This window comes from Felis catus, chromosome A1, assembly GCF_018350175.1.
Source record: "Felis catus isolate Fca126 chromosome A1, F.catus_Fca126_mat1.0, whole genome shotgun sequence".
Classification (NCBI taxonomy): domain Eukaryota; kingdom Metazoa; phylum Chordata; class Mammalia; order Carnivora; family Felidae; genus Felis; species Felis catus.
In genome coordinates this window covers 68,640,783-68,666,734 of record NC_058368.1, presented here as the reverse complement: position 1 = coordinate 68,666,734, position 25,952 = coordinate 68,640,783, and the positions used below count along the sequence as shown (strand labels likewise).

Below are 25,952 nucleotides of genomic sequence, written 5' to 3'. Positions count from 1 at the left end.
ATCTCCCTCAAAGTTCACCACGTTGACACAATTTTATAACTAGACAATTACTCTTTTGAGAACTAACTTTTTTTCGAGTTTTCAGAAAAACCAATAAAAATGTACCTGGGAGGTGCAATAATTAATTTTTTAAGCCATCACTGACTACCATGGTATTTTGGGGTTACTTGATATCATAAATCTGGACCAGGTAGTATGTGAGAAGGGAAGAGTAAGAGGAGGTAGTTGGTAATTCTTGGGAAACCAGAACCAAAACCAAAATTTACCACCTTCTCATTTTTTTCCCAAAAAACAGCTCTGATTTTTCTTAAGGCAAACTAGAAAATTTTGTGACACAGAAACAAAACTAAATGTTCCAAAGCTGCATGTTAGTCCTATTCCTTGGGCCACTAGATATATCCCAGATTTCACCCTTAGGGTAAGTAAACATGTTTCAATTCCCTGGCAAGTGTCCCTTCAAGTTGTTGCTCCAAGATGGGGGACAGGAAGCTGACGTGTGGAGGTTGGGCTGGGAGGAGATGATCACAGGAAAGCTGAGGATACACAGCAATGCAGATGTGGGCATGTATGACCCATGCTGGGCTGGCCCATGACTATTTCAAATTCATGGGCCGTGTGTAGGGAGGCGTGTCTGGCTTGTTCAACTCCAGGTTTTGAGGAACTGAGACCTAACAATGATTGAGTTTTCATAGCAATTCCAAACACTTTCAAATACACAGCTGGGGTGGGAATTGTTTCTAAAAGGCCACAGACAAGACCCCTGCATTCAGGACTTCATGATTCTATTTACAATTGAGAAGCCAAAGGCGAATATATGGTTTCAGTAAGACAAGCCAAGTTCCATTCTTTGTAGGAAATCAAGTCTTATTGATTAGTAAATGAAAACATGCAGAATTATTAATATCTTATCTTTACTAAAGTTTCTTACTAAAGCAGCCGCTCTCTATTGTTTTGTATACCATTTAAATGAATAGTACAGTAACCACATGCATTAATTCTCGTTACATGAGAAAGCTACCATCCCTGGGGCTTCCCCCTCCTTTTCTTTGCTTCCTGTTTACCCTCTCTACGTAAAGTTGTTCCTTAATTTTTTCTTTTTCGTTTTGCAAGTCAACCTTCTCTTCGGCTTAGTTCTTTAGGTGACCAGTATTGGCTGCGCCTTATTTTAGGGCATCAAATACATGGAGATGCAAAACCCAAGGAAAAATGGTGACCAGGCTTTGGCTGCCTCTGTCGGAGGGAGCGCTCCATCGTTCCTGGGTCACAGCTCTCTGGGCTCTGCAGAAGCCTGCTCTCCATCTGCCTCCAGAGTAAACAAACAGCCTCCGGCCAGGTAGAGCTAATAACTCCATTTTTCTGCATGGGAGGGATTCATGACATAGAGAATGTGAGTCATCCTAGGAGTTCACACTCCCCACCCCCCAAGCTTGAGGACTCCGAACTATAGTAAACCATCTATAGAATGTAAGGGAGGAGTGACAGTGTGTGTAGACTATAGTGGGCACAGATGCTTCAACCAAATTGTAGGCATAATATATTTACATTTCAAGACAGGAGAAAAAAATACGTGTGCTACTTTTAAATAAAGAATATTCAGCATACACAACAACTGAAAGAATTCTAACACGCATTACTGCCTCTAAATAAATACTATTTTCGCAAAGGAGCTGACACATTGGATTTGGGGCATTTTCCTACTCTTATGGAGATGGTTTAAAATAGATTTGCATTTCAGATTTTTTTTTTAATCACTGAACATACATATGTCATCAGACCCATCCTATTGAATGCCATCCTAGGAGCAAGCTCATGAGACTCTGTTGCTAGAGCTGTGTCTAAATATCAGATGTAGGACAGGTATGAAGAACGATTTTTCTCACAACGTAGGGTCAAAATGATTATCTTTGGGTTCCTTTCCTATAATAGTCTTTCCAGAGAGCTCATGGTTTAACTGTTTGTTCCTAAATAAAGCATATTATTTTTCTTTTTTTCTTTAAATTTTCTTAATGTTTATTTTGAGAGAGAGAGAGAAAGAGAGCAAGTGGGGGAGGGGCAGAGAGAGAGAAAGGGAGAGAGAGAATCCTAAGCCGGGTCCACGCTGTCAGCACAGAGCCCGACGTGGGGCTTGATTTTACAAACTGTGACATCATGACCTGAGCCGATATCAAGAGCTGGGTGCTTAACCATCTGGGCCACCCAGGCGCCCTAAGCATATTATTTTTCATAAGAGAAAATATGGAGTTTTTATGATCTAAAGATGGAAAAGTATAGCCAATATATTGTCAGAAGCAAATATATTTTCTTTATAAAAGACAATGCCAAAGCCTTTCTGGACATTATTTTTACCAGAATCTGCCAAAGCAAGACAGAGAATGGGATGGGCACACAGAGTGATTCTCAGAAGCCAAACCGAAAAGAAAAAAATTTAAGACAGATAAACATTATGTCATGTTTCTGAAACTTCCTGATCATCCTTAAAGTAGACCATCTGTCCCTGATGACGAAACTCACTGGATGAGACCTTGAGGAATGTAACTCTTTGTAAAATTTCTGAAACACTGAATTTGTTCCCCAGTATTCCAACTCTGTAGCAAATCTGTTACCCAGATGTAAATTTAGAAGCATCAGAGCTCTTGGCTCCCTGAAGGAAGAATTTCAATTTAGAAAAGGCATTATAGACTAACAAGAGAAGAATGCTCAAAACCTAAATTACCCAAAACAAACCAGGATGCAACATAAGGGAAGCAACTAGAGAATTCAGCAATAGGCCAAGGTGAGTTCCAGCCACTCTTATCACTGGGGGGGGAAATACTCTGGCATCAAACAAAAATGAAACTCAGCAACATGATCCAAATGTTGAGCATATAGTCCGGTTTTGATGAAAAATTCACCTTTTGCTGAGTATTTTCCTAAGTGTCACTTAGCACATGAACAATTTCAAAGTTGACATTCTCTGAAGGGGTGTGTGTGTGTGTGTGTGTGTGTGTGACTATCCATCACCAGCCCTCTACAACGGGGCAGATGGTACTGAGAAAAACAAAGTTGCCATAATAGAATCCATAAACAGAGTAACAGTGGGAGAGGTCATAAAGGTTCAACAAGAAAAAGCTTGGAGGAGGCACAGGTGAAATGGTGGAAGACATCAGGCAGTGGTGCTGACCTGGAAAACTTCTGCAGGGACAGTGCCAACGAATATACTGCACGTAACCCTAAGAGGAGTGGGAGAATGGGTCCAGCCTCAAAGTAAGGAAGCAGATGAATGTAGCATGACTGAAAACAGGAGAGGTGAGGGGCCAGAGGAGGGGATTCGGGAGGGGCAGAAGGAGACCAACGGCTGACCAGCTAATGCGCTGGGCAGCCTCCCGCTCACACAGCTGCCCTGTAGAAGAGCATGTGCCCTCTGGCTCTGGGCGTCCTCAGAGCCTCAGACAAGGTTCCCTCTGTGTGCTTCTTAAGCTGGAATGCACCACACGAGAAGGTGATGGGCACTGAGGAGGGCACTTGTTGGGATGAGCACTGGGTGTTGTATGTAAGAGATGAATCATGGGAATCTACTCCTGAAGCCACACTGTATGTTAGCTAACTTGACAATAAATTAGATTTAAAAAAACATAAAAAAAAAAAAAAGAATAAGAAAGTTCTTTCCACTGAACGTACAATGGCTGTCAAAGTGCACTTGAGCACAGTGGTTTGAAAATCAAAAAGACTCACCAAAATGAATCTGACATATTCACAATATGCCTAATAGCCATTGTACGTGTGACAATTAGGTCTTATAAATCACTACATTGCTTTGGCACCACTAAATGAAGGTGGTAATTTTCCATTCCATTAGATTTATCAATCACCACAGTGTATAGCATAATGAACACCATATACCCATTACCAAGAATAAACAGTTATTAACGCTTTGCCACATTTACTCTAATATTTTTTGATATAGTATATAAAGTAAGTGTCATGACACTTTACTCCTGAAGACTTCAGTAGCACCTCTAAAAACTAAGGACATTGTTCTATGTAATCATCACCCACTTCTGCATCTACCAAAATTAACAATAGCACCTACCGATCATATAGTCCTTGTTCCATATTCAACTTTCCCACATTGTCCCCCAAATGTGTTTTATGGCTCATGTATTCAAAGCAGGGTCCAATCAACGTTCACAAACTGCATTTGGTTGTTACATTTCTTTATTCTCTTTGAATCTTGCAGGCCTCCTCCACATTCCCTACCTCTGCACTGTTATTTCATGTTATTGAAGCAGGTAGCAGAAGAGGTTAGCAGGGGGCCTGGGGAATGGCCACCTTTTGGATTTGTCTAATTAACTTGCTCCTTGAGTCACTTCCCTTGGTTCCTAAACCCTCTGTTTCCTGTAAGCCGGAAGTTAGATCAAACCCTGTTCAAACAGTTTTGGTGAAAAGACTTCATCGATGATGCTGCGTGCTCCAGAGCAACTTCCAACAGGATCCACATGTCCCACGGATCATGAGGCGAAGGTGGATCGCTAGGTTAGGTGTGGTCATCGGAGCTTCATAGTTCCGGCAATCCCCCACTCCTTAACACCCACACCTGCTGAATGTACTGCCCACCAGCAAGCTTTCACGTGCTTACCAGAAATAAGTCCACATGACTGCCAGCATAGCATTGAAAGCTGTAAGTATTCATAGACTTCCAGCACCTTGGACGCCAAGGCACAGTTTCATTTAAGAATAAACTAACTTCCTATCAGCTGCTCTTTGGTTTGACGGGAGGAAGGAGGGCAGTGAGTGGCAAAGAGAACACAAAGGAGTAGAAATTCCATGAGAAATGAAGAGATGAAGAGACCAAATGAAAATAGGAATTTGGGGAAACTTTTTCTTTAAACGCAGAGAGCGATCTATTGTGGGACCTGACGGCTTAGACTCCAAAGTCAGGACACAAGGATTCACCAGCTCTCATTGTCTGACTCTACTCTTGGGTACCTAACTTAACATCGCTGGACCGTCCTTTCCCATCAGAACCTCTCAATAATAAGGGCACTTCCCTAGTAGGGTTTCTGGGCAACTCAGTGTGAGAACAATACTTAGCACATTGCCAGACACACAGTAAGAGTATGGTGGATGCAGGTTGCTACTATTGCTTAATCCTGCACTGAACTAAGGAGCCATTTTCTTGTCCTGTATTTTTCCACTAACCATTCACAGGAAACTTCTTGAGAAAGCGGAGGATGAGGGAAAGCTATCAGAAGCAGGGGTTATATGGGGGTCAAGAACACTGGTCCCAAATTCCCCAAGGATAAGTCAGGGATGGATGGGGAGAGCAGCTAAAACGAAAACCATCTTTCTCCTCAATGCCACAGGGCCAAATTCTTCTCAGACACAGAATTTCCTTGGTACTCCTCTTCACATGTGGCCCCGGTGTTGACAGGACTCAGTGGGCCCAGAGCTCTCTCTCTACCTCCAAGCTCCCTAGGGGACACGACCTGAACTCGGCAGGTCTGAGGGCAACACAGCTTAACGGGCAGCTGGGTACAAACTGACATCGATGGACCTAGTAATCAGCCTGGACAAGGGAAGTGAAACAGAACCTCATGAAATGCCATGGAGAAACATCGGGACCTCTACCATGGGTGCTCAGAGGGTCAGGCCCATGATGGGATGCTTTCCCTTTCCTCTGAAACACTGCTTTCCCTTCTGCCACAACCGGCTCAGTGGGTGCCTCTCAGACAGGAAATCTCGTGTTCCTCTGGGGCATTCATAATGCGGTATTTCATTTCAATAATCAAGGCACTCTGCGTTCTGTAAAAGGGAAAACCAATGAATTCTACCACTTGCAATTTGGCTCTGACAGGAATTAATGTGGAAGGTTTCTTATTTTATTGAGCCACCCACAAAAGGGAGCGGAGAAAGCCTCAAATTCCTCTAAAAGCTCTTATTCCAGCAAAATAACCCAGATAAACATTTACGCTTCAGCTTTGAGATAATTTTCCCAAGCTCCATTTTTAACTTTTAGCGCAGCATAATCTTATCAGGATGGTTGATGCCCTTCAATTGAAGCATCAGCTCCTAGAAGAAGGGGTTACTAGACACTCACCCCGCTACCGACCTCAGTGGCCATCCTGAGATGGGGACTCCCAGGAGCTTTAGAAGGTGACCCCAGTGAGAGACATTGCCCGATGCCCTCTGAGGAGGAACACCTGTGTGGAAGGGGGCAAGCTGCCGGGGAGAGAGGGGAGAAGGCTGCCAGTGAGCAACTCTGCCTCCCGTCTCCACCCACAGCAGAATGGGAAGATGCCTATCTTTCATCTCAAGACTCGTCAAACCAGTGCCATCTGGTTACCTGTTCTTCAGGGCCAGCCTCCATTTCTACCGCGGTAACAGGCCCTGCATCTAGTAATCAGGAGAAGGTCAGCAGCAGGAGAAGGTCAAAAACAGCCCTCAGCAGGAAGCCCTGGGCCACTCTCATTGTGGATGCTAATGGGTATACACTACACACTGAAAAGAATTTTTTTTTAATGACACCATGATGAGGGAATTCTCATCAATTCAAAAAAAAAATATTTATGATCTATTTTGGTCTCTTCTAGGGCTTTGGGTCAGTCCACAGACTCCCGGAAGCCTTCAGAGCCTCTACAGTATATAAGAGCATGGTCATTTGACCTGTTGAAATCCCTCCATCATCTAAGCACAGTAATGAGCTTGTGGAAGGTGCTCAAATATTTCTTTCTGGATTGAACAGAAATGGCCATTCATGTGCTGTTAAGTATTACATAATGATTTTCATTAGCTGAATCTTACTATGTGCCAGGCGCATATACATATACTAGTTTCTTCCCATGTGCTATTTTACTGACTTCGTTGAAACACGAGAAAATACCACAGAGGTTTCACACAGGTAGAAAGTGCTGGAGCTGACATTTAAATGCAGGTCCATCTAGATCCATACCCCAAAGTCTAAACGCTAGGAAAAGGAAAGACAGAGAAAGTGGGAAAATGCCAATCGTGCCCTCAGGAGACTGATAATCTCACCAGAAAACAAGACACACTCCCATGAAATAATTGTAAGGTGGAACATAATAAAATGACTCAAGTAGGCACTATGTTCAGTTAGCAAGTGCTTCCAGAAGTCAAAGCTGGTGTTGATTAATGCACACAGGATGGTCGGGGGAGGCAATGAGGTTTAAGGCGGGGTTTAGAAGACCATCATATTTTTGATTGATGTCAGTATAAGGAGGGGGCTTTGAGTGAGAGGGGAGGAGGATGGTAGAACCACACTAGCAGACAAGGCACCTAGCATTGTTCAGGTGTAATCCATCCTGGGTGTTGAGTACTGTGGGAAATCACGGGATGTAAGGGAAAGAAGTGGCGAATGAAGGAGTGACAACGCTCAGTGGATCTTAAAGGAAAAGATGAAGGATGCAGATTTAGGCAGGAGAGCTATAGCATGGTGAAAACAGGGTTCCAGGATGAACTATCAGGTGGTGGTGGGCAGGGCTCACTCCAGGCAGGGGCAGAGAGATGGAGAAAGCACCTTTCAGATTTCCAGTCATCAGAAGGATTGAGGACAAACAGAATATCTTCCTTAGCCATGCCAAGTGGACAGCTCCACGGAGAAGGTACGGACATTCGCCATGGGTAGGACCAGGGTGAGATATGGGTAAATATTTGCTTTGCCTCAGCTGGAGAAGATGGATTTTTAATAAAGAGACAGTGTGACTCATGTCACAGAGTGTACCAACAACTCAGGAAAAAGCCACTTCAGAAAATGCCAGAATGGCAGGCAGTCTCTCTTGATGTGCTCTCAGGAAGGGCTTGCACACACACACGTGCACACACACATACTTCCTCCTCCCAATGGCACTGGCACCATTCTATCCTACGGTGTCACTATGGGCCTGATGGGGTCTCCTGGGGACATTTTGGGTCTGGTTTCCACAGTCATTCCAGAGCCCTTGTAGATCCAGCTCCCCTGAAAGCTGTGCGATGTGGTGGTTGTGATTAGAGAATTCTGAGGGCCAACCAGACCGTGCTGTATGACACCCTCAAAACAAAACCCACCGTGGTATCCACAGAGAGCAGAATTCTAAGAGGGCCCTATGATCTCCATCCCTCGGTGTCATGTCTCGTGTAATACCCTCCCGTCAGGTGTGAGCAGGACCCGGACTTGCTTCGGACCAATGGAATATGGCAAAGTGATAGGCTGTAGAGACTTCCCTGCTGGCTTTGAAGAAGTAAGATGCTATGCTGTGAGAGGGCCAGATGGCAGCAACCATGAGTGGTCTCTGGTTCCTAAGAGCGGTCCCCAGCTGACAGTCAGCAAGCAAACGGGCACCTCACTCTCACAACAATAAGGAGATGAGTTCTGCCAGCAACCCAGGTGAGCTTACAAGTGAATTCTTCCCTGCTTGAGCCTCCAGATAAGGACGAGCCTGGCCATCATATTGATTGTAGCCTCGTGAGAACTTGAGTGAAGGACCCTGCTACACTGTGTGGGGAGTTCTGACCTGTAGAAATTGTGAAATAACAGAAATGCATTGTTTTAAGCCATTGTGTTCATGGTAATTTGTTATGCAGTGAAAGAAAGCTAGTATAGCCCTCATTTTCCTGTCTTCCCATAGGAAGCCCAAGAAAGCTCCGGTAATACAGGGAGTCTGAGACTCTTTCAAAACAAGCTGGAAGAAAGGAGCACGACCTGGAGTTAAAGCTAAGGGCATGGAGTCCACAGCAGTCAAAGACTGCTGGCTACATAACCTTGGTCAAGGTGGGAGTCCAGTTCTACCTCTCTCTAGATGAGAGAGTTCTTCCAACTCCGATAGATTCTGATTTAAAAAACTGATGAATGAACGCATTTAATGTCAGTTGAACACCTACTGATGTGGCATGCTAAACATTACTGCATTCTGTCTCATTTAAACTTCAGAAAACATCGTGCCCACGTGATTATTACAGTCGCTTGCAGAGATAAGTAAACTGAGGTTCAGAGAAGTTAAATAATTTGCACAAGACCACATGGCTTGAAAGCCGTAGAGCCTGGAATCAGTCTTAGGACCTTTTCGCTGCATAATGCTGGACCGGCGCCCAGGAGAAAGTCTACTCAACTATTTAACTAGAAGCAATCAGGGAAACAGAGGAGCAGAGAAACCTCAGGAAGGGACCTGGAGTTGTAATAATCAAGTGGAGAGCCATGTAAGTGGTAATTCAATCTGACAGCTAAGACTGAATAGATTCCAAGTGATGGCTTTGAAAAAGTTAAATCACCAGGAAAGTTCATCAGAGTTCATTTTAGAGTGGAGAGAAGGGAGAAATTAGGATTTCAGGAGAATATTTCCCACCACACACTAAACACTGATGGTTCTAAATGGCTTTCTGTGGCCCAGACACGTCTCCTCAACTTTGGGTCTATCTCTGCAGCTCTCCTGGTGGTCCCAATTTCAACTCAACATGTCCCCAAACCAAAGTCACCTTCACTGGAGGCCCCCTGCCCTGGTTAAACAACTTATGATTTCCTCATCTGGCTTTCATATCAGCAACTCCCTTTGCTTATCCCCTCACTTCTTAGTGGTCACCTACACCTCTAACCTATGGATTTCCTCCTCTTAAATGCTTTGAATCATTGTGCATGTTATCACGAACTCAGAGTTTCATTACCTCTCTGCTGGGCTATTTCAGTAGTCCCCTAACTTATTTCCCTATCCTCCAGCCCACCCCCACCCCCTTTCCTTACACAAATCCATCTTCCACATTAATTCCAAGGTGAACTTTCAAAAATGCAACTCACCGCCACATCTGAAGCATTTTAAAGACGCTCCAGCACTAACTGGATGCATTTCAAACTCCTTGATAAGGCATGCAAGACACTTCCTTCCTGGCCTCCGTCTCCTCGTACAACCTCATCCCCTCCCATGTCTCCTCTTGTCCGGTTAACTCTATTTGAACCATATCCATATTTTACTCCATCGCCTGGGAGATTCCCTGCAACACCTTTCTATATTTTGTTTACCTACTCATCATTTCAAGGCTCAACTCAGGTGTCCCGTCCCCTACGAAGCCTGTTTGTGACTCTTCCCTGAGCGTCATGTTGCACATCTCCAGGATATCACTCACATTTTACCCTGAGGGCTGCCATTTGCATAGAAAATCATGCCCACAATCCCCCATGTATAACAGAGTGGCATGACACACTACCCTAAATGAACTTGGTGACTCTCCCACTATGACTACAATCTGATAACTGTCTCCTCTTCGAGACATTAAGCTAAGCTCTCTAACTGTAAAGGCCATGTCTTATTCATCTTTGAATTCTTAATGCCCATCTCAGTGCCCTACATACCGTAAGCCCTCAATAAGTCTCTGCTGAGTAACTGAGTGAACAGTTGGATGAAGTCATCAAAAGTCAGCCTGTGAAAGGGCAAGTACCTGAACTCTACATCCAGATTTAGAATCCAGAAAAAAGGACAAGTTTCTTGAGCCAGCTTACATTGGGCCTTCTGACCATACACCCCCCAAAGAATAATGCCAACTAGTTGACTGCAATGCTATTAGTCTGAAGATATTGGTAGAGAAAAATATTGCCGGTTCTTTCCATTTTTGGCACATATACAAAGTATTTTGTAAAAATCTCGGGGAGTCTGGTTCCAGCTGCATGGAATGGACTTTCCTTTCTCTTTCCTTTCCCTTTTCTTTCTCTTTCTTTCCTTCTTTCTTTCTTTCCTTCCTTTCTTCCTTTCTTCCTTCCTTCCTTCCTTCCTTCCTTCCTTCCTTCCTTCCTTCCTTCCCTTCTTTCTTGATCAATGTAGGAGAAATTTGGCTATTCCAGCATAATCAAAAAAATGTCTATGCAAGGTAAATCGGTGTCTTGGTAGCTTTCTGAGGTAATTACTTAGTTGTAGCTAAAATATCCAAGTCTAGGACTATAGGAAGACTTAATTTTATTTATATATTGAGAAGTTAGGGTTCCCATCCCACTGTTTCTTCCTGAACAGCTGAGTGCATGGTTTTAGACTGCAGGAGAGTCTGAGACTGTCCAAGGAGATTAACTTTATTTATTTATTTATTTATTTATTTATTTATTTATTTATGTATTTACTTACTTAGCTGTTTATTTAGTGTTCTCTCTCTCTCTCTCTCTCTCTCCAGGGAATTTTAACTCGGCCACATAAACAGCGGCACAGACATCTTCATATTGGGAAACTGATCATAGACTTTCTAGCTTTTACTACTTGTTTATGGTGTGTGTGTGTGTGTGTGTGTGTGTGTATTTACTCCAAGGCCCCAGAACTGACTGTCCTATCTACAAACAGCACTACATTGGGAAATTGCACTCACCGCAGCCACATTTGCCTGAACACCTGTAAAAATCCCTGAGCTCATAAACTCTTACATGTTGCACAGTTATCAGAAAGATCCCGATATACTGTACCGTGTTTAGAATTGAAAGATGGAAAGAGCTGGATTTTAACTTGGTTCTAGTTCTAATTGGCTAGGACAAATTGGGCAAGTCATTTGAATTCTCTGGGTCTTACATTCTCTTATCTATGGGCAAAAGTTTTTATGCAGATGACCTCCGAGACCCCTCTCAGTTTTAGATTTGGTTATTAGCTGGTTCCACCCCAACCCTGCATTATGTATTATATCAACAAAGACAAGCCAAAAGGCTGAATCTTATTGCTCTAGCTAGCAAAGAGCAGCATAGAGAGGTTAGTCGCTCAGCAATATTTAAGGTAAGCTCCTTGACGGTAAAGACCACGTCTTCATCGTCTTTCTGCCTAATGCCCAGCACAGTGCCCCGTGCATTCTAGAAGTCTGCAAACGTTAGCACATAGAAGGGTAAGTCCTAGTTAGAACTGTGGCTGGGAAGTGATTGCACAGGTGAGGACTACAATACCCAGGCTCCCTTGCTTCTAGGTGGGGCCATATGACTAGTTTCCCCCAACCGGATATGTGTTCCCCCCAAGACAGGTGGATGTACCTTTTCCACTGTCTCTTAGAAGCCGTGTTCTGAAGATGACAGAATTCCTGGGTCCTTGAATGCTCGTGTGGGGCAGAATACCCCATTACTCACTTGCGTCAAACTGTTTTGAAAGTAAGACGCAAACTTCCATTAAGTTAAGCCTCTAAAGTTTAGGGGTTGATTTGTTATGACAGTTGTTTTTACTTTAATGAGTACACAGAGAGTAATAATTGCTTCAATGCCAAAGCACATTAGATTTGCAAGAGATTCGCTGAGGGAAAGAGGGAGAAAGGGAGGGTGAGAGAGGGAAGAAAAGAAGAGGAAAGCAGGGAGAAGAAGAGAGGAGAGGAGAGGAAAAGAAAAAGAAAGAGCTGGTTTGTTTGGAAAAGCATTTCATTTGGAAGACTGAAAGGTCAAGCTTGTAGGACTCAGACTGCAGAATTTTTTACAATAAGTCTAGAACAGAGAAGTACCTAGGACATTATGTAAGCATGACATAAGCAGTTTCCTCTGCATAGAAAGGGCTGGGGCTTGAACTAAGAAAAGTGTTGCACGGAAGAGCATTAAAATTGGGTCAATATCCCTGAGTAGACTCAGTCCAGCCCCATTCCACAGTCGAAACTGTGTTGGAGAGAGGTGCTGATAAGATGTTAGAAACACCGAATAGGTTAAGAGGGAATCTGTGACCCTCAGGGCTTACGCCCACCATCGGACTGAAACCCTGCAAGATTTGGAACACTTTGCATTATTCTCTAAGTCGACACAATGGCCTCGTATGTTGAGGTAAAGAGGGCCTGAGATACATTCACTGACTCTTCTCCATGAAGTGTAGGGGAAGGCAGCCAAGATGCTGAGAGAGTCTGTGGGCTGCAGAGGTCTGGGGCAGGTTAAGAAGCAGACGTGGATCCGGGACTGGAGTTCCAGGAGGTCTCCCAGCAGCAGTGACAAGTACAGGTGCACGGTACCAGGGACCAGCCATCCCCAGTAGGTGCAGTGGCCTTCACACAAAAGCCCTGGCTGTGTGGTCACTCCAGGAGGAGCCAGAACAGAGGACTCAGACCAGACATTCCTTCCTGAGGCCGGTGGGTCACATACACCCCAGCTTCCCAGGGGAGAAGAAAACACAGTGGACTGGAGCATGATCCTCAACAGACTGACTTTTCACCAAGAGTTTCACCTGAAAAAGTCTAGTCTTAAACTGAACAATCCTCAAAAGACAAGATGTTCCCCCTCCATCCATACAAAGGAAGGCTCATGAGGAAATTTAATTCAGTTATAGAAAAATTAATTTTCTACACATCCTAATTATCGTGCATAACTTTTATGCCCATTAAGTATATGTAGTATCCTTCCAGAAACAACACAAACCTGGTCAAAAAGCCGCGGTTACTGCCTTATTCTGAAGTCCAAAAGAAGTCAACTGGAGAAGAACTGTCCTCCTCTCCGTGACCAGAGGTGACCTCGTGCCCCAAACCTGCCTTTTAATCCCAGAGCGTGGAATCTTCTTGATTTCCTGCTGGAGCGGGAAGGCCTGGGCAGAACCCAGGACCCAGGGCTAACGTCCACAGCTGAGGCCAGAAATGGTCAAACCGCCAGACCTGTTAGGGTGACCAGACGCCCAAGTCTGCCTGGGACTGAGGAAGTGGGGGTGGAGTTCCCGAAACAGGGCCTTCCATTAAAGCCGGGAGACTCCTAGGCAAGCTCATGCAAGTTGGTCATCCTATCCTCTTCCCCACTGAAAGGCCAGGCCAGGTGGAGAGAAGAGCAGAGGCCCTTCTGCTGGGCATGGATTTGCGCCCATTCACGGAACATGGATGGGCAGGGGCTTCTCGGGCATGGTTGAGTCTTGGAACCCTTCTTGTAAGTGTGGAGTTACATAATGGAGTGAATGGACATGATTCACCATCACCGCCAGCGGAAGAACATACACACACCTAAATATAATTTACAAGTGGCTCCTCTTGATGGCATTGCACAACCAAATTAGCTCCTTTAAAAAAAAACACCCACTTTAAAGCACAACAGATGATCTGTACTTATGCTCGAAACCACAAAAGTTTGCTCTGGTGGCAGAAATGGCTGAGACAAACAGGCCGGATTTGGATTTAGTTCTGAGAGAATTGTATTTGTTACTGTACATCACACATGTGCCCGGCAACCTCCGAGATTAAAAAAAGTCCTGATCCAACACCCTATGTCAAATGCCTGGCCTTTGCACACGCATGTAACTTGCAAGTGCGCTAAGCGCACTCAATTCCCTCCGCTGCGAGGAAGAGGCTGATAACGACTAGCAGAGGAAGGTTCGTGAAAGCGCACATCTGGAATGGCACAGATCTTGACGGTACTTCAGGATGATGGACTCTGCACAGGAGAAGGGGCTCATGGAGGAAGGCTGCAATGCTCGAAGGGACTGAAGTTTCGAGAGCATCCAGACCTGGGGACTGGGCCTGGCTGTGCGAGCTCCCGGGCCGCTGCCCTGCTGAGTTTATTTTGGAAGTCTGTTTTGAATTTACAGCGCTGCCTCTTTAGGAGGGTATTTTAAGATGCTCTGCCAACCCGCAAGGGCTCCAAGTAGCTTTTGTTTCTGTACTCACACAGATGAGGAGCTAAACTAATTGAGAGACTGACCCAAATTTGTGAGTATCACAGAGTACCACAATTGGCCTGAATTCCCCGCACCCTTTGCATGTGTCTGTGTTCATGTCCATTTGGAAGTCGCTCTTGGAACCCTTGCAAAACTCTCCTCACTCACATATAATCAGTAAATAAATCATCAGTTCCGCTCCTAAGTGGTAATGTTCCAAGGTCCCAGGAAGAAAAATTTCAAGCGCTAAACTCTTCCAGAGGCCTTTGTTAATATAAACACAGCTTAGCAAAACAATTACTGTTTTCTTTCTTTGTTCCGTGACGGCACAGAGCGGCTTGTGCTCAGATATTGTCCTTTAATTGACATAATTTCGGTGTCTTAGTGTTGATCTACTCAAGGTTGTAAGAGCAAGAGATTCGCCTTACAGCCTTGGAATGTTTTCATTTTTATTCTTCCAAGTGTAGTTTTCTAGCCAAGAGCATTTCAAATCATCGTCAGAATTCACTGGAGAAAATAAAAGGGGGAAAATCACTCCCCACCCCGCTGTCTCTCTCCCCCCCACCCCCCCCCCCACCCTGCACACACACAGACACACAAAGGGAGGAAGGCATTTAAGGTAACTACAGGAATGCAAGTCCTACAAGAATTTTCATTTCAAATGGGCCTTTTCCATTCAGTTTATACATCTCTTTCTCCCTTTCCTTATTTCCAGCTTTCAAACTCCTTCATGATTAATAGATACGCCAGAAAGCTTCTTATTCTCTCTTTGGGAATCATGCTTATAACAAAGAGTAATTGGTGCAAAAAAGCAAGCTGCTGAGAGAGGGTGGGAGAGCGACGCACAGGAGTGTGTAAAGGAGGAGCAGCAAGGCAGGCGGAGCATGAGGCATGTGGGTGGCCTGCCAAGCGCAGCAGTTGGTGGGGACAGAAGGCTTCAGATGGACACATCCAGGTCCAGGCTGCTGGCTCAGACTCACCTGCACTGCGTCAGGCCTTGTGCCACCGAGCAGGAGTCTGCCCAGAGTCCCATCTCCAGGTTGACTCAGCTGCTGACCAAATCAAGGGTCTTTCGCCCCATCCCTCTAGGTTTTTTTCTTAGGCACAATATACACATAGGGATTTGGGAAAGGTAAGTCATCCTGCCGCACTGGGAGCAGAAAGGGGAGACTGAGTCAACCGCTGAATGAAAGCTTAGAGAGAAAAGTGAGAAAAAGAAAAAAAAAAACAAAAAGAATCTAGAGGCTGGCTATTCAAAGCGTGGCCCACTCACCAGAGGCATTAACGTCTTCTGGGAGCTCATTAGAAATGCATGACCTCAAACCTCAACCCAGATCTACTGAAGAGGAATCTGCATCTCACATTCCTAGTGATTCATGTGCAGGAGCAAATTTGAGAAGTGCTGACCCGAGATTTCATCACATGGGGGGCTTTTAGCAACCACAACAGCCCATGCTCTGGTCTGCAGTAGGGCGCACACCTCAGTACTTTAAAAAAAAAAATCCTCTGGTGATTGGAATGGGCATCCAGAGTTGACCGCCAATAATACACAACAGAACAATGGCTCCCAAAGTGTGGTCTCCAGACCAGCAGCAGCAGCTGGTGAACCTGTTAAAAAGGCAGATTCTTGGGCCCCATCCAGACTCTGGGGTGGGGGACAGCAATCAATGTTTTAACAAACTTTCCAAATATTTATCCAGAAGAGCTATAAAAGGACCCCAAATAAGAGTAAGGGCTGTAAATACATTCAATTCTACCACTCAGAACTTCCCAGAAACATCCATTACCTGTAGTAGGTCTTTTCAAATGACATTTTAGGTTCTGCATGAATTAATCCAACATACCTTTCTAAATATACCACCCCCCCCCATAATTTCCTTTAACGCATGCTGCTAAAATGAGTGGACTGGATTCTAGGGTCCCTTCCAGCTATAAGACACTGATTCTATGCTTCCAAAGCTATAACTTCAGCTAAGTTTATTATCTCCCGGAATATGGCGACCTAGATGCTCAACCTTCTTTGTCTACACAAGTCTCTTCTTCCTGTCTTCCTAGGTCAGATCCTATCCATTCTTGAAGGCCATGTATAAATGCTATCTCCTCTACTAACTGGTACCCCCTGCTAGAATGAAGCTCTCTCCCCATGTTTCTCATAGCATTTGCTCATTGCCTACATTTCCCTGTTTTCGATCAGTCATTCGCCTGATGCTTTGGCTGTCAGCCATATGTACTGTTCCTTGAAACACAACAGTGTTTTATTCTTCCTCACTACTCCCAGCTTCTAGCACTGCCCTCTGCACATAGGAAGTAGCACATAAATACTGATCACATTGAAATGACTGGGTTTGAGGGCTCTCCAGAGATTTTTGTGGACTATAAGATGAATCATGACTGCTTTTTTAAATATAGTGAGCAAGCACAGAATTCCAAACCAGCCAACGAGAACACAGACATCATGAGTCTAATGAAAGTGACTGTTCCAAAAATTTGATTTCAAAAAAAGTCTAAGTCACATCCTCAAAAATCCATAAAAAGAAATTATATCAAATTTTACACTACTTGGCACATATTAGTCATTCAGTAATTATTTTGTTAGATGAATTTTTAGATGAATATTGATAGAACATTTTCTGAACAAGAGCTCTAGAAAACTAAAAATGCTTTCATATATATATATATATATGAATATATAACCTTTTTAAAAATGTTTAAAAGTTTCTTTATGTATTTATTTTGAAAGAGAGAGGAAATGAGTACCAGTAGGGGAAGGGCAGAGATAGAGAGGGAGAGAATCCCAAGCAGGTTCCGGGCGGTCCACACACAGCCCGACAAGGGGCTCAATCCCGTGAACCATGAAATCATGATCGGGGCCGAGATCAAGAGTCAGATGCTTAACCAACTAAGCCACCCAGGGGCCCCTATGTGAAACCCTTTACTGAAATCTGATCTGACTTAACCCTCTGGCAGACACATTACGAATTTTATCTCATAATCTTCATAACCGTAAGAGGGAGAGATTTTCTATTCTCCCTTCTGTGGGTAAATTCAGGCTACAGAAGGTTAAATAAGGCATTGAGAGCATCTGGCTAGAGAGGAGGCAGGACAAGGGCCCACCTCACGCCTCCCTGAGTCCAGAACATCTCTGCTCTCCACTGTATAAAGATGCTTGGTGTTTCAAAGATTTCAAAACATTGATTTCTCTTATGTGACTTTGTAGATTTTGTGTCTATTTCTCCATTTTATGTTTGTCATTAACTACATACTTCTGAATGATGACGCGACCAATAGGACTTTGTGGGAATGATTCCTAATGAGCCTTTCAAGTGGGACATTAGAGAGGAGAAGGAGGACGAGAGCAAGGAGGGAGCAGAGCCTGTGCTGTGAATGGGGGGCGATACATCTGCACTGGTGTGTCTGCTATGCCTCTAAGAGTTTAAACTGGATTTAAATTGCACCTGGTAAAATACCTCACACACACAGGCACCGGCAACCTACAACCACATGCCAAGGGCAGAGGTGAAAGGCTTCACGGTGGTCTGTTTCAGGTGGATGTGCTGAAGAAATCCCGCAAACTCTGTGAATTCGCCCTCCTACCTCCCTTTATTAGCGGCACTACCAGCTCATTACAAAGTGCTACCTCATACCGCCAGGCTCTGAGATCTTTTTGGTTTTAGAATGTTTCCCTACAGAATCTGCCTTCTTGCCTCTTACATTTAAGAATAACCCCTCTTCTCAACCCCAGTCTCCCACCTTTATCCAGAACTGCCAATTTGTCATTGAATGATAAAGTCACTTTATACTAAGGAGTGAATGACTGATAGGAATCCCCTGTCAGGGATTGCATCTGAAAAAAAAAAAAAGATCTTAATGATCTTAATGCTCTTAAATGACTTTTTAATCAGTTAAACATGTAGAATTAGCTTGAAAGGTGACCAACCTTAGAAGTGTATGTGTTTATTGGTGGGGGGGGGGGGGAGAGGGAGGATTGGATTTCCTTGGATTTATTTTCTTATTTAATCCTTATTTTTCAGGACAGAAAATTAGTGGCCATCACTAAGGCAGGAGACTTTTGATCTGACCTAGTTCTGTGATGGGCAGTGTTTAAAATTATGACTTTGATTCTGATTCTCTCTGGTTTATCTGAGAACAAAACTCATCAGTATGTAAATTAAACTCAGAGAGGCTGAGGTCAAAGTCAAGCACAATATAAGAACAGAGAAGAACCAGGGATGTTCAGGAAAGAAGAGCTCAGCGCCACAAAGGAGAAATGAAACAAAGCTCTGGAGTCAACACCACCACAAACAGAAGTTGTCATGGAAACCCCCGTTGGAAAGCAGGCAGTTGGATTCTGGAAACTGGATGAAGCAAGACTTGATGTCAAGAGAGGGGGGGAAAGGCTGAAGCCCCAAAATGAAGTCAGATCCTTCAGGGGAATGGAGTCATCATGCCATCACTGTGCCTGTGAATGTATACATCACTGCTACAAGATCGGAGCATGACCGATCTGTCCAGCCAGGAGGTCTATGAGTAAATGTGTTAGAATCTTCCTTTTATGGCATTGCGGTGCTCATGACTCATCCTGCAGAACAATGTGATAGGTGGGTGGAATCTCTTTTAAAAGATCCCCAAGAAGAATAGGTAGTATGTCCATATCTAATTTTGAGCAGAAATTCTTTCTCCACTCAAATATTAAGAGTGGAGGCAGGTTAAACAATCGCTGCCATGATTTTTTGTACTAAGTATTCCCTTACGAATACGGCCATGAGGACTGTGCAGGCATATCAAAGACTGACTTCCCTGTTTTCTGGCTCCAACAAACTCTGAAATTATATGATTACACGGACTTATAGCATTGGCACTCGTAATGTACGTGGATTGGTTTTCCATAAATTACCTCTTAAAGAAGAGTCTGTAGCACTAAATGTGCACATGTGGTTACAAAAATTTTCCAGAGAGGAAAAGCAGACGGTGTGCCAGAGAAAAGAAAGAACTCTTTCAGCAGCACATAAAAACTACAGAGGGCTAATTCAAAAGCAGAGTGTAAGTGCATGTTCTGTTACCTGAACACGGAATAAGACATTCTTTGGGACAGCAAGGGGTATATGTGAGGAAAAGGTAAAACAAGTCGCCCTAATGTAATATGCAGGGGGGAAAGGGCGGGTGACTTTGGCAATATGAAGATCTGTCATGAGTAGGTCTGACAAGACTAAACTGGTCTACGCGTCCATGTTGAATAATACCACATCTATTCATTATGATCCTCGTGACTTCCTTTTGTATTTGTGAGTTACGCTCTAGCTTGAAGTTGGAAACAAGGATTGCAAGTGGAATGACAGGGGTAGAAAAATGCTACACTTTAAGCATTTGGTAAGTTGCTAGCTTAATACCATTATCATGACTAAGGGACGTGCTGGGTCTTCAAAACTAGGCAAGCAGTGAAAGGAAGAAAACTAGGACAAGACAGGGATGAGGTGGGAGCCAGGCCACGGGAGCAAACTCGGTTGCATCATTTGTGACCTGGGGCACCGGATTAACTAACACTGGTTGGGACCTAAAAGTGAATAGATCATGAGAACAGAAGTTGCCAGGCAGAAATATCAAAGGTGGGTGACGGCAACCCTGGGGTTTCAGGGAGGTTGTCTTAGGTTGGAGCCACGTCCAAGAGGTAGAGTAGATAAGAGGCTATGGTTGAGTTTCTTAAGATGATTATCCAGCAAAGTTTAGGAAAGGCACGAGAGTCTTAGCCAGGTGGGCTGGGACCCACCATAGGGGCTGAATTTTTGCAGAAGACCTAGAACACAGAATGCAGAAGATTCGGAAGCAGGAGTGGAATCCTACCGATCTGTGGAACCGCGGAGGGAACAGAAAGGTTGTATCTCAGTGAGCTCAAAGCTGTGGCTCGGCTTAAACTCATTTCCAAATCATTGGCTAACAGATCTATGTTAGTAAAGGCTTGTTCAGGAAAATGGAAACTACTCCAGGTATTCCCAGAAGAAAAGACTTTACGCAGGGAGTTAAGGGCTTGCAAAACCCTTGGGAGAAAAGGGTAACAAAGGTCAGTGAACACTGCTTTTAGAATTTAGGGGAAAAGAACATTCAGGAATTACAGGTAACTCTGGTCAGTGATTTCAGATGCCTGCAACAGCACTACAGGTGGCCACAGAAGGCCTTCTGGAAGCCACAGGCAAAGCCTCCAAAACTGCCTGTTGCTGCTACAGAAACAATGTTGACGTCAACTTCTCTTCTACTTTCAAATCTTCCTTGATATTTTCTCTTTGGCACAATCTAAGCAGGAAACCTCTGGAAAAGCTTCTGGGAAATGGAGTTTCCACATTTTACAGCCCACGTGATTCTGGGCGAACACAGAAGGGGGAAGAGGTGATCTGGCACAAGGACTACACGAGAAGCACTGATAATATCCCATTTGCTCGTGGAGATGTGATCCTGAAGTGATTTCCTGAAATGAGTTGGTAAGGCTGAGTCTGGGTGGGATTGATGCTAGGAAGCAAAGTCCAGTAGACTCCATAGTCACAACCAAATGGAAGGATGGCTTGAAGAGTGTGTGGGACCACATAGGGAGAGACAGGCCATAGGGGGGAACACGGCAGGTGCAAGGTGATGACCTCCAGGAGTGACACAGGACATGCTCTGATTTAGAACTCTCACTGGAGTGTGGAGCATAAAGGGGGACAGAAAACACAGCTGACTGAGGGCAGGCAAGTCAGGAGGAAGACTCTATGGCAACCCAGACATTCAACTGATAGTTACTGAAAGGGTTTTATGAATAAAAAAAATTACTCCAGAGCAGGAAAAAAATTGAATAGTCTGAAATAGGGCAGTGATGTTGGAACTAGAAGGAAAAAGGTAGAAATCTGAGCCATTGAAAAGGAAGTTGATAACCCAGTGGATAGTGGGGAGGGTAAAGAAGCCAAACAGACTCCTTGGTTTGTGATCTGGGTAACCTTGTGAATGGTACTACTAATTGAGATACTACTTGAACACAGACTAGAAGTTGGGTCTGAGTCATTCTGTTTTGGGTCTGTTCAGGGGGAAGCACATTAGGATTACATGAAAGGCACAGTAATTCACTGAAAATGAGGATGTGTGTTGGGCTGGTCTTCCCCACTCCTGTGGACCAAAAAGATAAGTCTTATATGCAGATGTAAGTAAAAATAACCTACACATGTGACATTGGATGTCCCCTAGTCCTACTCCCTCACCAAGTTTGATGTCTACAGTCCAACGATCAGTACTTTGCATTGTCGGCTTTAAGTTAAACACTTCAGCTTTTGTACTTGCAAGCCTCCTGCAGTGTGTGTGTGTGGGGTGGGGGGGGTCGGTTGCCATTTCCATCCAACACTTAGCCTGAAGACGGTCCACGGCATTTCTGTGTCACACTTACAATTCGCCACTGCTCTCAGATATAAGAATAAGACCAGGAGGAAGTGGAGCTAGAAGAACATTTTAGGGGCGCTTGGGAGGCTCAGTCGGTTAAGCGTCCGACCTTAGCTCAGGTCATGATCTCACAGTTTGTGAGTTCAAGCCCCAGGTCGCACTCAGACAGCTGCTGACAGCTCAGAGCCTAGAGCCTGCTTTAGATTCTGTCTCTGTCTCTCTCTACCCCTTCCCTGCTCACACTCTGTCTCTATCTCAAAAATAAATAAACATAAAAAAAAAAAAGAACGTTTCAATCCCACACAATGCAGGGATAGTCAGACATGTAGGGTTTGCAGACAGAGAGAACAGGACCTTCCTGCGATTATCTTTTCTTCTGTCTTCACAGACTCCTTTTCTGATTTAGAATTGGTATTTCCTTATTAATAACTTTATTCCTGAAATCTCAGGCAATTCCAAACCTATTTCTCCCATCAAAACAAAAAGAGTTCATCAAATAGAATCATGAGTCCATTAAGATTGGATGGTACATCTCCATGAAATTGTGATTTACATTGTACAACAGGTTAATAAAAATGAAAGCACTCTGTTGAAAGGGAAATATATCCAAGAATCTTTTAGGGCTATCTAAATTACATGAAATAATATTGCGAGAAAACCTGGAGAGACAGAGAAGGTACTGACTGAGAAAAAAGCACGACCAAAAACCCGCAAGCCAGTAAAGTGGTGTGGCTCAGAGCTCTAAGTTTTGGGTAGACAGCTGAAGCCAGAGAACATTCAGAGCTGCAGACAAACACTTAAATTAGGCATTCTGGTAGAGCAGGGGCTCCCACTGCAACGGCCTGTCCTACAGCTCTTATGAGGTCATTGTCGGTGTGTTGATTAATATGGCTCCTGAGAGCCCCTCCTAGCCAAAAGCTATGGGCTTTATAAGTGGTTCCAAGTGGACCAAAAACACTGCTCATTTCAACCTAGTCCAAAGAGTTCAAGAAAACAGTCATATGTCAAGAACTATGTAATAGTTTCCATATAATTCTGATTGTTTCAAATCATCAAAAACGCTAAAAGGAGTGGTCCCTGTAGCTATAGGGTAGTATGGGGCCTAAAACCCTTCCCAAATGCCTTCAGGCTAGTGTTGCTTTTATGTACTTTATTTATGTATACAAACACAAATTCACTTGGCCAGAAAACAGTTTGGAAACCACTAGCTTAAAGGATCGGTATGTCGGACAGAATTAGATGTTCGATGGAAACAAGACACAGAATGGGACACGAAGAGAGAACAGTGGCCACACTGCCCTGAAAAGGGGATGGCTTCCTTGACGTGCTACAGCCAGCCTGTAGGTGCTGGCTTCCAAGGAAAAAGGGGGCATGTCTTTCCCTAACTCTGAGTTCAGGGGCTTCACGTTAGCAGCTCGAAACTGGCCACGGTGGGAGTATTTACACCACAGAAACTGGCAAATGCCACACGAATCAGGGCTTTTTCTTTTTTTCCCTCTCAGACAGCTGGTTATAAACACTTGCCAGCATACCACTGGAACTTCATCCAAAGACAATTTAGCCAGGAAAACTGCCAAAGCCCTGTGAAACTCTGACCAATCGCCTCTGGCTGTGGTCAAGTTAGGGACGTGTGGAAGTTTGTAGAATCCAGAAAGAGGGGAAGGAGTTCTTCTTGGAAAACACACGTTCACTAGGTAGTCGGACACACAGCCATAGACCAGGGATCTGAGAATTGACATGGAGAGGCCCATGTGGCAGGCGCTGCTCCGACAAGGAGCGAGAAACCTTTCTCACTCGACCAAAGACTCCACATAAAGGAAGGAGTTGGGAGAGCCAAGAAGGTTGGGACTCAGAAGGACCAGTATCCAGGTCATTCTGACAGCTAACTTCTGCTTCTGTTGGAGTCCAAACAAAAGAAAAATGGGCGCCAACAACACATTCCTTAGGTATCACACAGAACTCTCCTAGACCAGGGGTCAGCAAGCCCTGGGTTAAGTGAGTGAGTGACGTCACAGAAGCTCTTTCTGAGAGGCTCCAGATGGACATCATCCATCTGGGATGTCTGTGGCTCCCTCCTGACTGAAGCAAAGATTGGAAAATCTCTTCTGCTCCCTTCCTGGGTCCTGAGCCTCTTTAGCAAGATGTGTCATTAACCCTGAAATGGCTTCCAGCAAAACGCAGGAAAAGTTGAAGCTGTCACACACAGAATGAGAGGCTCTGGCAGCCTAGTGGAAGGAAGTTTCGTTCCGTTTTGAGGAAGAAGTTGATCTCTTTGAATGGGTCTGGGACAAGCCTGCCTTTGCCTGACATGCCTCTCTAAATCTTACCGAGCCATATGTGTTTAAGAGGGAGGGCCGGCTCAGGCAGCGAACAACAGCACTATGGGGCCACGCGGTGTCCTTGTATTTTCACCAGCTGCCTGGCAACTGGAGTCGCAGTCACTGGGCAGCCAAGCGTGAGACCACAGGCAACGGTGCTTGTTCATCTCAATCCTGAGACCCAAGCTCATTAATTTCTTTAAAAAATTTTTTTAAAGTTTATTTATTTTGGGAGAGGGAGAGGAGAGAGAGCAGGGGAGGAGCGGAGAGAGAAACCCAAGCGGGGTCCATGCTTCGCGCAGAGTCCGATGAAAGGCTTGATTTCTTGACCCTGAGATCATGACCATGACCTGGGCCAAAATCGGGAGTCGGACACTTGACCAACTGAGCCACTGATGTGCCCCTTTTAAAGATGTTTTTTTTCATCTTTTTAAAGGAGGCTCTACAACCCACACGGGGCTTGAACTCAAAGCCCCGAGAGTGAGTCAAATGTTCCACTGACTGAGCCAGCCAGGGACCCCTCTCTGAGAAGCAAGTTCAAAGGCAATGTCGTCCCAAAGAAGGCTGAGTGCAGGCACGTTTTTCCTAGAGGGCGGCAATTTCCCTGATGGCTTACTCTCCAGCAGTATAGTTTGCTTTCTCAAGAAAACATTGACTTTATTATTTAGAAAAAAGATTTGAAGTATGTGAGGACAGCTTTAAGAGCTGCTATTCAAAATAGTTAACTAGTGTAATGTGGACACTGACCAATCAGAACAGGTGCTGGCATCAATGCGAGGTTCCTGGAGACCCCCTGCATGCCAGCCTTAACTCCTTAGATGCTGGATCGTGAGAGATCGGCCCCAAGCTGGAGCATGGGTGACTGGGAAGCGGGACGCTCTGGGAGCTGGCGGGGGGGGTGGGTACACCAACCACTATGGAAACATTGCAATGTCTTAACAACCAATCAAGCTGTCCCCGTGCATCCTAGGTATGGAAACTTGACCATCCAGAACTTCATGGGCCAAAGGGGAAGAAAAGTCACTTTTGGCCGTGTTTCAGTTTGTATCATTGGTAATCAAGTGCCTGACCTTGTGAGTTTCGGCCTGAAGAACAGGAGTCCAGGATTATATAGTTCTTAAGCACCTGTTAAATTTCAAGCCGTTCCTTTATTTTCCTATCTTTGCGAATCTTTTCTATTTTTTAAGAGCACCCTTTGATGTCACTTTGATGACGTTTATTTATCTTCTCCAAACCTGTGAAGGCACTAGTACCTTTAAGTCGCAAAACGGATTCACGCTCCATGTTCTATATTTAGCAACCATCTGAGAGGGATCTGAGTCTGCACTTAGCCCTAAATAGCTACAAATAAGGGAGTAGCAGCAACATCCCTTCAAAAGCTTCTGTAGGAAGCACGGTGCCAGGGATGGTGTGACATCCCAGGACTTACAGGTGTGCAAGTGAGCTGTAAGTGAACAGGAAATCCAGGTAGTAGCTGATCGAAGAATCCGAGTGGTTTACTACGAAGCAGTTTCCCCACTTTTTCCAGATGGGTTGTAAGGAAACATTTCAGCGTGTTTATCTGTCTGCCCAACCCTATTTAGCAAAAAAAATGATTGCTCTTTGCTTCTTGTTACCATGCTCAGATGATACTATGGCAACCAGGCTGCATAAAAGGGAGGGGGTGGGGGGGGGATGCTGCTTAGCAACTTGAAGATTTTTAAAAGGCAAGTACTCATTTTAA

At 44.5% G+C, this 25,952-nt stretch overlaps 1 long non-coding RNA gene across 1 annotated transcript in view; it reads right to left on the bottom strand.

The window, feature by feature from the left end:
• Nucleotides 1-7,662: 7,662 nt before the first annotated feature.
• The window catches only part of LOC123384719, a 67,842-nt gene continuing 49,552 nt past the window's right edge, over nt 7,663-25,952 (bottom strand). The window contains exon 3 of the long non-coding RNA XR_006596177.1: nt 7,663-8,486. This is a non-coding gene — a long non-coding RNA (uncharacterized LOC123384719). The remainder of the gene's footprint in view (nt 8,487-25,952) is intronic.